Genomic DNA, 17,664 nt, shown 5'->3' with positions numbered 1-17,664 from the left:
GTAGCCAGGGTGGCGAGTCTCACCTCCCTGCTGTAGCGTTGCATGTCACAGCACACACAACGCATTGCTGCATGCAGCGTGCGCGGCAGCAGCTCAGCAGTCACCGCCGTGCGACACTCAGCAAATTGACTGCGTCACATGCAAACCAACAATGAGCACGAAATCCTGAATCTCACGTACCACGCATGTCCAATATTACGGGAAAAGAAATGACGTCATTTTCAATTGTTTCGCTGACTACAATTTTCTATTCCAAACCCTGTAGAAACAAGTTGATTTCTCAAAAAGTACAGGTGGAATCAAGCGAAAACTTTCACCATATATGGATTGAGGCCTGATGAACTTATGTTGACAATTTCGCACACATTGGAGCCCGGCCATAGTCCAGTCGTAAAAAAACAGAGAGCATGTTTTGCGAGAGGTGATTTTCAAAACGCTTTAATATCTCAAGTTTTAGTGCAGCAAATTTCATAATTTTTTCATCAAAAGGAAGGTTTTTAAAAACTTAGATAGTGTGGGAAGTTTGAGTTTACTAGCGGCACGCATAGCGGCACAAGGAGAAGGTAAAGATTTGACCTTTTCATGCACACAGTTTCGGGCAGCCGTGGATGCCCGTTGGAAATTCAAATAGAACGGGGCGATAATGAGATGCAAATTAGGGTGCTCCACCGCGCCTGTGTACGGATTCTTTCTTCTTCTTCTTCTTCTTTCTTTCTTTATTTCTCCCCAAAAGTTGTGCAGAGGTTAGCTCAGAAAGTGCTAAGCCTATCAAATTCAAACTTATACCATGTGTGTATCGTGTCCCAAAGACGGCAGTCGAACTAAAATCAAAGTGATCAGTCGACCGTGACGTCACTATGACGTCATTATATGAAAACACATTCTCAATCATATCTCATTAATGGAATGGAGTTTTTCAATGAAATTTACGTCACATATATTTCAAATTATGCGCATTTTATTCATATTGTGAAAATTCACATTTTTCTTGATACGTGCGCGTACGCGCGCGTTGAAATATTTGTATGCTCCAATCGAGCTCAAAATTTTTTTGCACACGTTTCAGACCATTTGGAGCATTTTTTGAAAAATTGAAAAAATCGGACGGACGCGTATGCGCGCGCGTATATACGCACGCACAGCTCATATGCAATAGAAATTTTCAGTTTTTTCACACGGATCGGATGTCCAAAATGTCAAGGAATGTTTCTACCAAGTTTCAAGTCGATCCGACTCAATATGACGTCATACGGGCCCGTCAAATTCAAAATTCCGCGCGTGCGTCAATGGGGATACACAGTGCAACTATGCCAAAAAACCGCCAATTTTAAATCGGATTTTACTCGTCAGGATGGACGGTGAACCCCCCCCCCCTTTTCTTGACATATTCTGAAAGCTGATGAGTTGTACATGTCATTTCATGGGTTGGCGATACTAAAAAAATGATCAAAAGATATCAAATTTTTAATAAAGTAAAAAAAATAAATTTTCGAAATGACGTCATGAAATTTCAAATTCACTCGAGCGTATCTCACTTAAATTTCGCCAATTTTCACCCAGATTTCAATATGTTGTAGCTTATGAAATTTTCTTTCATTAATGTGAAAACAACATTTTGATTGGATAACGTCATCACCTCGTAAAAATGGATTGAAAGTATCCTTGTAAAATTTTACCAGTTTACGTGTTATCTCTATGGGAGAGCAGTTTTTCTGGCAGTGAAAATTGACATGACTATCTTTTTCGAGCACTAGCTCACTTATGCTTCAGTGAATTTTTCCCAGATTTTAGTATGTTGTAGCTGAGACTTTGGGCTATTGTAAATGTGCCCTCCAATTTTTCATACGACGTCGGCATCACGTCGAAAAACTTGGTTGAAAAATGGCACGTGGCTTCGATGCAGTGTCATTTTGCTTAATACACAGGGCCTATGGAGCATGAAATAGGTCATTGCATAGCGCATCCGACTCGTAATCCTAAGGTCCCTGGTTCGAGGCTCACCCCTGCCAATATTTTTTTTTATTGTTTAACACTTATTTCTTCTTTTTCTTTAGTTAGTCTTAATCTCCTTTCCTAACTTTATCTTTTTCTGATTTTTTTCATGCTTCTCCTTCAAATTTCTATAAAAATAACATAATTTTTTCTTTATTTTTTTTTTCTTTCTACTACTTTCTGTGCAATATATGAACAACAACAATGGCTATTAATCCCATATTTTGCACATGTTTTGTTCATGACACGTACATTATTTCATAAAATGACAATTACTTGATCGGACACCATCTTGGGTATGTAAATTAGGGTCAAAGGTCATAAATGTTTCATCCTGTGTCTTGGTGAATACATGTCATATCTCTCCCATATTTTGCACACGCAAAGACCATGTTACAAGAATCATTTAACAAAATAACCACTTTTTGCTCAGATGCCATCATCTCTGTGCAAAGTGGGGTCAAAGGTCATATGCTCTTCTTCCTGTATCTTCATTATGACGTGCTATCTCTATGGGAGTGCAGTTTTTCTGCAAATGAAATTTGACATGATTATCTTTTTCGAGCACTACCTCGCTTATGCTTCGGTAAATTTCTCCCAGATTTTAATATGTTGTAGCTGAGACTTTGGGCTATCGTATTTTACCCTTCCTTTTTTCATACGATGTCAGGATCACGTTAAAAAACGTGGTTGAATCTAAAGCTTATCTTCAATGTATTGAGATGTTTCTTTTCTTTCTGCAACTTTCTTTGCAATAACTCAAGAAAAACAGCGTCTATCACCCTCAAATTTTGCACATGTTTAGTTCATGTCACGTACATTATTTCATAAAATAACAACTTCTTGATCAGACACCATCTTTGGTATGTAAATTAGGGTCAAAGGTCATAAATGTTTCATCCTGTATCTTAGTGAATACATGTCCTATCTCTTCCATATTTTGCACACGCAAAGACAATGTTACAAGAATCATTTTACGAAATAACCACTTTTTGCTTAGATGCCATCCTGGCTGTGCAAAGTGGGGTCAATGGTCAAATATACTTCATTCTGTATCTTCGTTACTGTGTATACGGAATTTGGTACCAAAGATGGCAGGTCTGACTCGCTTTTCGAAATGAGATTCCAAACATCACACGGCGAATGTCCCTAAACACAGATGAACCTTTATGGTCATGCCTAAATTATGTATTTGTTGCTGTATCTTCGTTATCTAGTATATACAGAATTTGGTACCAAAGATGACAGATATGACTCCCTTTTCTAAATGAAAATTCAAACATCACACGACCAATGTCTCTAAACACAGATGAAACCTGTATGGTCATGCCTATTGCGATCAGACCTCGAATCATTGATTAAAAAAAATCGGATCACCTTAATTTGTCAGTAATGACAAATTACAATCTCTAGTTATATTGAGGCTTATTTCGACACTAACTTTAATCCCAAAATCAAATTTCAGGAAGTAGTCTCTAAAATGAGCATTCAGGTTTCATTTACAGTTATTTTTGTGTTTCACAAAGCGCTTGGAATAGCCGTTTGTCATCATATGTACCGTCCGCTGCCCCGTCTGCCAAATCCGCTGCGTTGCAGGAATACGTTAGTGAGCCCTACATTGGAGTATCGTGGGTCTACTTTCTCTTTCGCTTTCTCCCTCACAACCAATTTAGCACGGACTCTTAAAAGCGGAGTTGCATTCACAACTGTCTTTACTACTAGCACGACTGATGAGCTTCTCTCCTTTTCCTTCTTCACTGCTATTTAACTACGCTCACGTTCTCTCTGCCGAACATAGTCTTGCATACATTGTCCTTCTCCAATCAATTCCTTACCCCTACCTGTAACCTTTAAACTTGCATTTTTTTAAATTCATTACATTTATTCAAATACCAAGATGCGGTCCTTATAGATCGTCAAATGAATAAAAACAACATTCATGGGAACCCCAATCAAGCCAAACGAAATATTAAAGTTACTGTTTACAATTGGGAGCAGTGATTTAAAAAAAAAAAAAAACATTCGCGTTATCACACTTGATGCATATGTGTAGATCTGTTGTATCACAAAACATCCTACCATATAAACGATTTTGCAATAAACCCTAAAATCTAAGAAGATACCACTATTTTCTGAATAAACCATAACTCTAGACAGTTTAGTCTAGAAATAATTTTATTATAACTATTGTTCACATTTTTTAAATCTAACAATACTTAACATTGATTATCCCTCACTCACATTTTGGAACTATTTTGAAGTGCTAAAGCTGGGCTTGCACCCCCCCCCCCCCATGTGCCCCGTATAACAAATAATTGATTCATTATTTAAAAGCCAAAAGGAACAATACATGAACTTTTTCTTGTTTAAAAATTGTCAACTTCATAACTGAAAATTTTGAAATATAGTACACATAATACACTATACATTATTATAGCTATACGTTAATATTTACATATAAGTAAATTTAGTGTATAGATGGTAGCCTTGCGTCTTTCGACGGAAAGGAAAAATACCTTTAGTTAACCCTTTCATTTTTCCTTTTCTTCTATGCTAATTTTCATTGCTCGAACAATGCGATCACGTTTAAGCTTTTAATGAATACATTTCAGAATAAAACCAAATGGCAAAGTGAAAGTGGCTCACCAATGTATGTTGGCGCTGACCTAGCCTATGCACGCAATGCATCCAGCGCCTCATCTCTATTAAGAAATCTCAGAGGTAATGGCAATCGCAAGATGGTGAACGAGTAACACTTTAGTGACTTTACCATGAACATTTCCAACAGTTTCGGCTCAGTAATGATGGATTGTTGTTAGAAGCTGCTTTTAGTGTACGTACGTTCATGAGAAACGAAAATTTAAAGAAGCAGGTGTAAACCTATGTCAGTAACCGGATCAGTTTATGCAATTATGGCCATACTGTGAAGCAGTTGTTAAGTTTTCAGTACATAATGAACAGTTTTGAGATTGGGATAAAGCCGGCACCTAAGTAGACTGGAAGTTGAGGTGTCATGATAAGCATTGACTGAACTGTGTGTATGTGTGCGTATGTGTCTGTGTGTTTGTTCTGTTCCTTGTACCACCATCATATTTGTATCCGAATTTGAAAGACCGGAAATAAACTTATAATTTCCGGAATCATTGTGTTTTGTGCTATACACTTTGTCTGAGTACCGTATTTAAGTAGTCAGCGCTGGACCAACAAGCCATCACACGCTTTCACCGGCTGTGACATTTTAGAACTTGTTTCCGGAAAACCTAACATCTCATCGGCTCAAGCCGTTCCCAGCAGACCCGAGCAGTCTAGCTGCTGTAGCTGCTACAGACTCCAAAATAACGGTCTTGCCTCTCCAAGGTCTCAGCTTCGAGTGGCAAAAATTTCCTACTGATACTGAAATCTGAAACTACCACTGACAAACAAGGGAGTTACCTTCACCTGGATAAGAACATGCCTGTGTATAGAATTCTGGCGTAGCAACAACACATTGCTTAAATACTAATATGCAAGGCTGCCAGTGAAGAGTAGTACTGTGCTGGGGGAGCTAAGTATATACATAGAATAATGCTAATCATTCCCAAGTCTATGTAGTACATAGGGACAATAATAACAACACATCCGGACTTCATGGCAATAACCTCAGTGGCTACGCGTTATGAATATGAACAAAGAGCAGGCGAGAAATGACTTGTAGCATGACCCCCCCCCCCCATTCCTAGAAATATTTCATATTTTCTCCTTTCTCACAAAGTTACAAACATTTATTCTACCAACGGCCTCCATTGATTTCAGGCTGATGGCAAAATGTATACATCAACATCACTGAATTTAAATACATACACCGAGTTACGTTTTGATCATTCTTCAACTTCTGAAATATATCTTGTTTTTCTTTCGACAGAATGAAATTGCATCCTATCTGGGTACATGGGTGCATACAAAAAAAAAAGAATAATAAAAATCAAATCCTCTTCATCCTTATAGCCTACTTGGCTACTCTACTGAGAAAATCAGCTCCAACATTCTCTGAGCCAGGAATTGCTTCAATTCTGAACCGAAATGGTTGAAGGGACAGTGCCCACCTCATCACTCGGCTATTCGTACACTTAGTCTGATTGAGGTGGGCGAGTAGACGATGGTCTGTCTCGATTGTGAACTCATTCCCTTCTAGGTAGACTTTGAATTTGCCGATTCCCCAGACTAGAGCTTAATATTATCTCTATATGGTAAAATAAGCTTTTTCACGGGGCAGTAGCTTCCTACTATCATAGGCTATGGAGAACTTCTCATTGTCATGTTCTTGCAAGTACAACTGCGCCTATTCCTGTCGAAGATACGTCAGTACGCAAAATAAACGGTTTGCCTAAGTCTGGTAGACTAAAGATAGGGACGGTACTAAGACATGCCTTTAAGAGGAAATCCAGCCCAAATATAAGTTAGTCTGATAAAAAGAGTAAACATTTTACGAGTAAAACGGTAAAAATTTGACTGAAATCGGATGAAAAATAAGGAAGTTGTGAAATTTTAAAGTTTTGATCATTTCTCCAAAACAGTTCTTGTACAGTGGGTATGAAAAACTGGAAATTTCACAATTTTATGGAGAAACTATATGGTAAGTTGTGAGGGAATGACATGCTCACTTTGCCATTTGCATATTCATATTGACTGTTTAAGCACCGTTTCCCCCCAAAATAGCGAAACTTCAAAATGGCATAACTTCCTTATTTTTCATCCAATTTCGATCAAATTTTACCGTTGAACTCGTAATATCTTACTCTTTCTAATCAGACTAACTTATATTTGGACTAGATTTCCCCTTTAAGCTTCTGGAAGGCTTCTTCCTCTTGCTCACCCCATGTGAGCTGCCTTGGTTTGCGGTTCTTAGTCAAATCAGTCAAAGGAGATGCAATGGACGTAAAGGCGGGGATGAACTTGCGATAGTTCGCAAGCCCAATGATGGAGCGCATCTCCTTCTTGGTCTCAGGCCTAGGGGCAGTAAGAATTTTCTCTACCTTGTCCTCCTGGGGCTTCAACCTGGCCTCCTGTACTACATGGCCTAGAAATTCTACCTGTGTACATCCTACTTGACATTTGCTTGGCCTATATAGCCGTTAGCCCTGCTGACCTAGGTCTTGCGAAGAGTTCATGCAGAAATCGTAGGTGCTCTTCCCATGTAGGGTTATGGATAAGTACATCATCTAGATAGTTGTGAACATGAGGCAGTCCTCGTAATACTAGTAGTGTTCTCATAACCCTACCGAATGTAGCGGGCGCATTGACAAGCCCAAAGGGCATGACACAAAATTCATAGAACCCGCTAGGACTCCGAAGTGTGGTCTTCTCTTTAGCGTCTTGGGCCAGTGGTATTTGCCAATACCCTTTAGACAGATCCAGTTTAGAGGAGAACGTAGAACCGGACAGATTAGCGAAAATCTCATCTGGGTTGGGTAGTGGTTTGGCATCAAACACAGCAATGCGGTTTAGCAGACGAAAACCTATACAAAACCGATTACTTCCGTCAGACTTTCTCAATATGACTATGGGGGATGAATAGGGGGAATCTGACGGTTCTATTACCACCATTTTACCATCTTTTGAGTGTTTTCTTCGATTGCACTCTTCATCGTATGGGGCACAGGGTATACGGTCTCTGCCGTATTAGGTTAGAAAATGTGAGTTTTATCGAATGCTCTCCTAATGTGGTCCTACCTGGGACATCAGTCAAAACATCTTGAAAGCTAGTCAAGAGAGATTTTACTTCATCTTCTTGTGCCTTACTCAAGTCAGAACTTATTGAAACGTCTTCGCACGTCTCTTTTCACACGCTTTCACCGGCTGTGACTTCTTTTATTTTGAGTCAATAATAGCGTAATACAAAATTTAGTTGATCAGAGGCTCGCTTGCTCCGCACGTACTTATAGTAAAATGAATAGTTTTCATAAGTTATGATCATAGTCCGCCGCAGTGATTTTTTCACTGTGAATTTCCTTGAAATTTGATTTAATATGCTCTATAAACGCGCCTTTTATACTTTTTTTTTAAACAAAAAGTACCTACCGTGAGAGGTGGGGGTGGGTATCCCCTTCCCACACCCTCCCCCTCACCAAGGATCTCACACCGTCACATAAATCACATAAAATTGCGCCCCGTCGAAATTTTGCACCCTAAATACCAGAAGTGTTTCGGCGCGCTTGTCTGCAAATGGTAGATAATGCCTTTAAATACATCATACCGCGGGTCAGAAAAATAACCTCCTAATCCCTATCTTCTGACAATATCTTTTAAACGTAATCATAAAGTTTACAACATCAAAGTGAGAGGATATAGCCCGGCAGCCCAGAGGGTTTTGATGAAACGAACGAGGTACCAATATCTGAGTACACGTGTAGTTGGGCTTACAGAGGGGAACCTACCACATATTATTATGTATATATGGACGTCTGCCGTGTTGCTTCTGCTGCATGTTGCCCCCAGGGCCCGCTAAAGATTAAACATTCTAGATACCACATCAGACCAAGTGGAAATTCCAAAGGGCTTCCCACCGAGTATCGAATGGCCACTGCTAGACAAAATCTCTTCTACAGACGCTCTTAGAGGGGCCCGAAAATGGGCCTCGATCAAACATAGGAGATACCAACTGAAATTGGCGTCAAACTATTAAGTTCATTCTACAAAGTACGGAATGGACCCTGCCAGACAAGCTTTCTGCTGCAAAAGGCCCGGCAGACGGCCCTTAATGGCGGCTAAGAGGGCAATTATTGTAGAATTAGGCCAGATTAAACATTAGAAGTACCATATATGTCTGGAAATTAGCAAGTTGTTTTTTTTCAATACGGTACCAACTGAAATCGGTGTCAACTTATTGAGTTCATTCTACAGGGTATGGAATAGCCCATGCCAGAGAACATAATTTTCAATACAATTTTACAGCTGCTATTATCTTCTCCCATCAAAATTAAGCCATTCAATTGAAAAACAACCAAGTTTCAATGAGTATTTGTAATTTGACCTTTATATGTGAGTACAAAGATGTCTGACGTGTTTTACACGCGTTCACCCAAACTGTTTCATTTTGGCATAAATTCTAATAGATTTCTTGTTTGAAGCAATTTTGGGGCAAAGTTATCTCTCATTGAAGTGTTCTAGAAGACCAGATTGTATTTGGGGATAATGCACATAGGAAACAGAAAATATAGAGACATCCCTGAAAAGTGCCCTTTTACTGTGAAAATGCCCATATCATCTTGACCCTAACGAATCTTATTAACCGCGGGGGAAAAACAACATAACAGTACAACACGACAGTACCTCCTATGTTTGACTTCAGAGGCAAAATTTTGGGCCCCTTTAAGGGCGTCTGGTGGCCCATTTGCAGCAGAATTTTTGTCCGACAGGGCTATTTGGTAATGTATTTTAAAAAAAGTTCTTATTTCCCGGTGGTTTTATGTGGTGCTTTTGATCTGGTCTAATTCTTATATAATGGTTCTCTGGACCACCATTAAGGAGCGTCTAGTGGCCTTTTGTAGCAGAAATTTTGTCTAGCGGCCATTCCGTACTCTGTAGAATGAATGAACCATAATTTGACACTAGTTTTAGTTGGTACCGCCTATGTTTGATCGAGGCCCGATTTGGGGCCCCTTTAGGAGCGTCTGCCGAGCCCTTTGCCAGTCAGGCACAGGCGCAGAAAACTGCGCCTGTCGAAAAGCGCCGATTTCTGCTATCATGAATATTATAATGACAATACCCATCATGCCACGCGATGCTCGTAGTGTAAAAGGCATGGAGAAAATTTAGGTGATGAAGACACCTAATCGATATTAATTTCGTACGAAAATTCTAACCTTGACACTTTTCTGATATTTCCTCTGTAGTAAGCCAAATACCTAATCTTGCATAACAATCATTTCTAGGGGAATACAACCTTGACATCTGGCGTAATTCTGGTCAGAATACATAATTAGGTAAATGTTTTTTGAATGACCACCGGTTTGTCCTCTTTTTAGCCTTGTGCAACAGGTGTTGGCTAGTGTAACAGAAATGTACTCCTTCCTATCAGACCTTCCTCTCTCCCTTCTCTCTCATCTTCTCTCGTGGCTTCTTTCCCTTTCTCTCCCCCAGCACAGCCACCTTCCATCTCTCAACGCATCATCTCTTTCCCCCTCTCTCTTCTCTGTGGTACTCTCCCCGGCAGGTTGGGTTCTTATCTCTGTTGAGTAAACATAGGGCAGCAGTTTAAAACAAGGAAAGTGTTGTGAAAGTGCGGCCAGGCTGGGGCCTACCTCGTACCTCCCTGGTCTTGAACTGACCATGGGCAAAGCACAGAGGCAGGGGCTATGCGATAGGTATTGCAGTTTTAGATTAGATTCCAGAGAGACAGAGTTATACAAGAGGGAGCACATAGTTAAACATGAGTTACCAGAGTTAATTGCAGATGATTCTGCAAAGGAAGCAGAACAAGCGTAACATCGTAACAGCAAGGTAATCCCAATGACTCCTACTTCATTCTCAATCTCACTAGCCTATTTCTTGATTTATAAATGAGCTATGGTCAGTGAGGAGAGACCTATATAGCGCATGGTGTTTGTTGGTGAGAGCGTGTGGCTCTGGATGTGTCTGATGCATACTGTATTTCGATATAATTATGGTGATACAGTGCAGTATACACATACATACTATCGTGTTTTGGCAATTTGTCTTGCATACAGTACTTAGTGCACTGCAAATCAGTAAAAAGCAGTAACGGGCGCCTGGTACACAGACGATATCAATGGAACCGACTGTTCGCGGAAACTACGAGAATCGATTGTAGCGGGCACACTTGCTCGGCGCTCGGGCGGATAACCCCAAAGTAGCAGTTTTCTGCGCCTGGCGGGAGGCGCAGTTTTCTGCGCCTGTGCCTGACTGTTTGCAGCAGAGATTTTGTCTGGAAGTGGGCATTCGGTTCTCAGTGGAAAAGCCTTTAGATTTCCACTTGCTTTGATGTGGTACCTAGAATGTTCAATCTACGTGTAAGGCCATTTGGGGCCACTTTAGTGGGTCCTGGGGCGTACATGTAGCAGAAGCAACACGACAGACCTCCATATCTGCATGTTTCCCCTCCTTATGGTACCTCTGGTATGGTACCTCTGGTACCTAGTTCGTTTAAATCAAAACCCTCTGGGCGGCCGGACTAATAGCACCATCAGGGTACTATATCAATGGTGTTGATATCGATAGCCCATTCATTAAAGACCCGGTAGAGTGAGGAGACAAGTGTTGGGTGTGTGCTCCCCCCTCCCCCCCCCCCCAAAAAAAAAAAATGTTTTATTTCTGTTTCATCCCCCATAATCGATTACAAACTTGAAGATTTTGTTATCGTGCATGCGTAACATTTTAAGCATTGCATAGAATAACATAATTGTTATAGAATGGATTATCGCCATTTGCAAATAAAGTACTTTGACGTTGTGTCAAAATTTCTAATTATCTTACATTACAAACATGTGATCTACAGAAATTGCTTTTGCATACTCGTCACAGCAATACTAACTCATTGAATAATGAAATCGGTCACAGATTAAGGGTCAAACGGAGAGTATAGATAATCAATACATAATCAGTGCCTTATAACATTACTGTACATTGTACCTCATAAATCACGCACCTCATACGCTTTTCCCACTCCAAGCACACCAAAGCCATACCTCAAACACAAACATGCACACAGAACACCTGCCTACCATACACATGCAACCACATAATAATCATGCAAAATGATAGCTATAGATATCGAGGACGATCAACGTGTTACTACCCATTTAAAAGTTGGCTCCTTTACATGTTGTGCAATGCCAACATACCTCGTTTAAATCTTATCTTACACTCTTTCCTTCATTCCCATAACCAACGGAGGCCTTTTCTTTTTTCGTGGAAACTTCAGGTATCATCCATTTTATCAATAACATCAAATGGATTATGAGCCACCGTTTTCCAATATCATGTATTATAATGCGAAAATGAACGGATTGCCAATCTAAATTCTGTGTGCAAAACCTTGCCAGCACAATTTCAAAAGATGATTGATTTTTCCACAATGATTTAAAAAAAAACATATATATGTCAGGTCTCAACCTAAGACTGGCAAAACGTACGTCGATTCTCTCCTGTAAAAAAAAAAAAAAAAAAAAAAAAAAAAAAGATAGAGAAAACCCTTTTGTTTGTATCAGATATATGAAACCACAAAACATTTTAGATAAAAATTCACATAAATTACAATCAAGAGTACACTTCCGTGGCTTAAAAAAATATCAAGTTAATATCTATTTCCTCAAAATCATATAAACCGACGAAATCGTTTCATACTAATAATGTTTCAGTTTATTCCCTCATCAGTGCTTTACTCATGTACGTTATGGCAATCTGCCAATAAAATTAATTGTTTTAATTTTTCATATCCTTCATATTCAGTTCTTTTTAATGCCCCCTTCCATGATAATGGTAAAGCTAAAATGTGTCATCCATTTTACAAATTGCTTATTCACTAAATCTCATTTTCATAATTTCTCTTCTCTACTTATATTTACCATCTACATGTAACCAATGATGGACTTTATAAACACAACAAGAAAGAAATTCTCATCAAACACTGTGCTGTGTATCCATCAATCAAAATAAATTCATAATCATATATAACCTTATTCTTTTTTAATTATATTTCTTCAAAATATGATTTCTTCTATCTATCTCGAACTGCAATAAAGCATTATAAGATTCTGGTAAATTTGATTTTAAAAAACTCTGAATTGCTAAAATAGTATAAGAATATAAAAAAGATAACGTCCACTTTATGGTATGGTCCCCTAAAGTAGCCCCCTAGCCACAAAATTCTCTGTGCTTAAACAAACAATTGGTTTTAATCCGCCATATGATAATCTAAATATTATTTAGTCCTTTTAGGGAATAGCTGTCTCTCCCTCTTCAGAAAAACAAAATAACGCCGCACTGTTTAGCTCTGTGAAAGCCATTTTAAAGTGTGGAAATTATGAATTATCTTTGGTAAAACAAAATTCTTCCATGACAACAGTCTCTTTATCTTTCCCAAAATGTCTTTATAACTCATGGCATCTTTAACCTCTGGAGTTAAAGAAAGATAAATGTCTAGTATTTTAATCATCGGTTAGGTTCCACTCTGCAAAAGGGCAACTTGGATTCTTCTCTCCCTTCACTTAATAACAACGCGTTCATTTTATCATTTTTTTAAATAAAATGCCTCAAATAATTTCTTCTCATCTCTACAGAATTACGGTCCTTGAGAAATGAAAGTAACATCACCTGTGTAAAGAATATGTTTAATTTCACCATTATCAACCCATGATAATCAAAATTCTTGCCTGTGTCAAAATCTCAATAAATTGCACAAATAAACTAGAATTATCACTGAAGGTGATTAATACCCCCGCCCCTAGTGTTGCTTTATAGTATGTGATGTCATGAGGGCAATGACGTTAATACCAAGTTTGTGCACTTGTCGAATTAGAAACAGAATAATTTTAGTTTACTGTACAATTACAGAGTTGACACTGAGTATAAAACTTACAGCAAATGGAAACATGCTTCCCCCAGCATCTCTACACTTAAAGACCATCATACACACCAAATTTGACCTTCATAGCTTGAATGGTTTATTTTGATACAAAAATGAGTGGTTACGATGGCAACACATTTTCCTTAAACTAACACATTGGTGTCTTGCAAAACTACACTTCTAGATCATGATACATACTAAATTTGATTTTAATTGCTTGAATGATGGAAAAGTTATTCGATCTACAAGGTTTTGGTAAAATTGTGGTTACCATGGCAACGGTTTGTGTGACAAACACAAAATTATGTGTTCCGCATCTATACCTCAGGGCCATAATGCCCTCCAAATTTGGTTTCAATTGCTTGAAAACTGTGGAAGAAGTTCACTCCACAGGATTAAAAAAAAAAAAAAAAAAAAAATGCGGTTACCATGGCAACGCATTGTCCGATACAAATACAAAGGACATTTTGCAAAACTACACTTAAAGGACATCATACACACCAAATTTCACCTTCATAGATTAAATGGTTCAATTTGATACAAAAATGAGTGGTTACCATGGCAACACATTTTTCTTATATTAACACATTGGTGTCTTGCATAACTACACCTCCCGATCATCACACATACTAAATTTGACCTTAATTGCTTGAATGATGTGGAAGTTATTCAATCCACAATGTTTTGGTAAAATTATGGTTACCATAGCAACGCTTTGTCCGACAAACACAAAAATTATGTGTTGCACATCTATGCCTCAAGGCCATAATGCCTACCAAATTTGATTTCAATTGCTCCAAAACTGTGGAAGTTGTTCACTCCACAAGATTTCGAAGATAACATGCGGTTACCATGGCAACGCTTTGTCAATTACAAACACAAAGTGTGTCTTGCATAATTACACCTATAGATCATCATAGATACCAATTTTGAAATTGATTGCTTAAATACTATGGAAGTTATTCAATCCACAAGGTTTTGGTAAAATTATGGTTACCATGGCAACGCATTGTCCGACAAACACAAAAAACATGTCTTGCACATCTATACCTCAATATCATCATTTACTTTAAGTTTCATTTAAATTGCTTCAAAACTGTAGGAGGAGTTCGCGACGCAAGATTTTGCAACAGACCGACCGACCGACCGACCGACCAACATCGCGGTGATTCCTATACACCCCATTCACACTACGTGTGGCGGGGGTATAATTAGAGAAGCACTCGGAGAGCGCAAACCTGCGCCAAGAAGCTAATTTCCATCCATATACACGCATGCTGGAAATCGCTTCTGTCATGCTGATAGAAGCCTTTCGTTTGCATCATCACCTTTCTGTACTGTTAAATAATCAGTATACGTTTTACTGTTCATTACACCACAACTACAACTTTTCGAATACAATGTTTCAACCAAATTACATATTGTTGGCCCAAAAGCAAAAGCATTTAGAACTCTCTGCAAAAAAAAAAAAAAAAAAAAAAAACAAGAAAAAATGCAAACATATAACAAGAGAAACTGCAGATCAATGTGTAAATAAGATCATATCAGTAATACATCGAATTGCCTCTCTAACGTTCTCCCTTCCTTATATCCGACTTGATATGGATTATTATGCTATGCAAATCATACTTGATACGGTTTGACAATATCGAAAACAAAAAATTGTAGTCTACATTCAGTAATGAGATAGGTCTGCAATTCTTTGAAGGAATATTTCCTTCCTTATGAATCAAAATAATTACCCCTTGTTTTGGAGTAAGTCTCTTCTCTCCTACTCCTCATTTAAACTTTCCACTGCCACATCCCCTATAACTGACCAAAATGTCATGTAGAATTTTACACTTAATCCATCATTTCTTGAGGATTTACTAAACTTTATTTTATTCAAAATAATTCACCCTCTCTTTTGAAGATTTTCCACCCAAAGGATAGAACAGAATTAACATTTAATGCTAGGATATTTTTTAAAGATTCAATGTCAAATATACTGTAGTCAGAAGTATTTGCATAATATACAGATATGGGCTGCTTTTTGATGAATGGTTGATATTATTGCCTCAGGAATATCAACTCCATGCTTTGACCGGAGGACCTTGCTCCGAGAATCATAGCATGGAGTTAAGATCCCGAGTGACAATAATAGAATCCCTGTCAACCATGACCCGAATAAAAGAAGTCTATTTATCATCTGTTTTACAATGTATATACCGAATAGAACTAAAATGAAATCCAACTTGATCAGTCATGATCGCGCTAGCTAGTTCACATATCGTGATCATCATGGTATAATGGACTTCTTGACCTAGCTGTTTAAACTACGCCTCTGATGCCTATCGACAAAGCGTCGGTAAGTATCTGAACCTAGCTCAGCCTCCCCCTGCAGCACATGGAATTTGTTTGTCTCCACTGCATATCGCTCTTTCAATTGACGGTTAGATCTTCCCATGCATATTTCGCCCTCTTCTCTTTCTACTTTTTCGGTGCCCTGAAACTAAGTCAAACTGTTGCAATTACCACTACCCTGTGACCGGACCAAATAGGGGAAAATAACAATATGCCTCACTGGTAATGATACCTTTTGCCTTTTACATCATGCCTTACGTGTCAAAATTATAATCTTATATGTGGTCTGCGATGGTATGGTGGCATCCAGGTCCATTGCTTTTTGCTTCGTTTCTGAAAGAGCATGTTTGTGACCAATAACTGATTGTCCTCCACCATATAAAGCGCCCGCATGCCATGGTTATTCGTGTGATCATTGCATGTGAACGGATTATACTTTGGGCCAAGCCCTGTATTGGGGTCGCCCCGTACCGCCATAAACAGATATTGAGGAAGAGACGAAGTTTACAATACAAGTCAGTTTTTATCTGTGTTATCTGCTTATTCACAGTGTGCATATGCGACATTTACAGACAGTGCCGGATTTCCCTGGAAGGGGGCTTCAATTAGCCTATTTGAAATACCATTGATATCAATAACGGCCTTTTGAGCTATTTCGTCGATATACCCACTCCTCCGTCTATCATTAAGGGGGAGAGGATTCACAGGGTTTGAAGGAACTCAAGCTGACGGAACACTGTTTATTTCTGCGATTAAAGATATGCCCTCCAATTTTCCGTACGCAGGTTTTGCAGGGGGAAGGGGCTGATGCCCCTCAATAAAAATGTTCAATTATTTTTTCATTTCTTTATAGCCTCGGATTTAAAGTACTTGATCAGTAGATGAAAAAACGCACGCAATGAATAACACATTCTATGTAAATGCAAATAAATGGACAGCGTATCGTTTATTTTCTATATTGAAAATTCCCCAAATATTCCACCCAAAATATGCACCGGTTTGTTACTTTATCTATTCTAAAAATGCAAAAGTTTCCTCGTGTGGGAGGGGGATACCCCCTCCAACACCTTCCTCCTGCTCGGTAGCTGGGCGTAGAAATGAGATTGTAAAACAACTTGATTAATTCATGAAAAATTCACGAAACTATTAAAGAATTTAGTTGAAATTGTTTGTTTCTTTGCTTTCGTTGTTTTGGGGTTGTTTTGTTTGGGTTGTTTTTTTTGCAAAGTAAACAGATAACCAATGTAATCGAATTACGTGTTTTATTCCAGCCAGCATTCCACCGAAAGCTCCATCTTGAGGAGGTGGGATATCCCTTCCCCCACTCTAGACCATTCTAGACCACCCCCCCCCCCCCCAAAAAAAAAAGAGAAATACATAATAGTATATATATCTTGTATTATGTACGGCTAGGTCTCCCAAATCTATTCCGTTTTGAAAGCCATACCCCCCCCCCCTTAAAAAAAAATCTATGTGACAGGCCTGTTCCTCCTTTTGCTGCTGGCATTGTACTCCGTCATGCTAATGTCATGTAAAGTTCATATCCATGACAAACGCTACAGCGGTTGATGTCATCTTCCCGACTTAATTTATGCACTAGCTTGCGTTCCATGATGCCATATAATCATTTCAACAGACTGCTTTTTCGTATTCCAAGCCAGCTCCTCGCGTCTCCTGTCCAGAGTCCGTATTGTACCCTCACATTTGGATGCTTAACGTGGCTCTCTTGAGGGGCTGCTTACATTTCAACGTTGCCATGGGTTTCT

The 17,664-nt window shown here is 38.8% G+C and overlaps 1 protein-coding gene across 1 annotated transcript in view; it reads left to right on the top strand.

Annotated features, from left to right (window-relative positions):
• The window catches only part of LOC140231716 (speract receptor-like), a 464,534-nt gene that overhangs the window by 200,134 nt on the left and 246,736 nt on the right, over positions 1–17,664 (top strand). The window lies entirely within an intron of this gene.

The sequence above is a fragment of the Diadema setosum genome, chromosome 8 (genome assembly GCF_964275005.1).
Source record: "Diadema setosum chromosome 8, eeDiaSeto1, whole genome shotgun sequence".
In the NCBI taxonomy this organism is placed as follows: Eukaryota; Metazoa; Echinodermata; class Echinoidea; order Diadematoida; family Diadematidae; genus Diadema; species Diadema setosum.
Note: the sequence above shows the minus strand (reverse complement) of the source record. Positions and strands in the feature narration are given on the sequence as shown.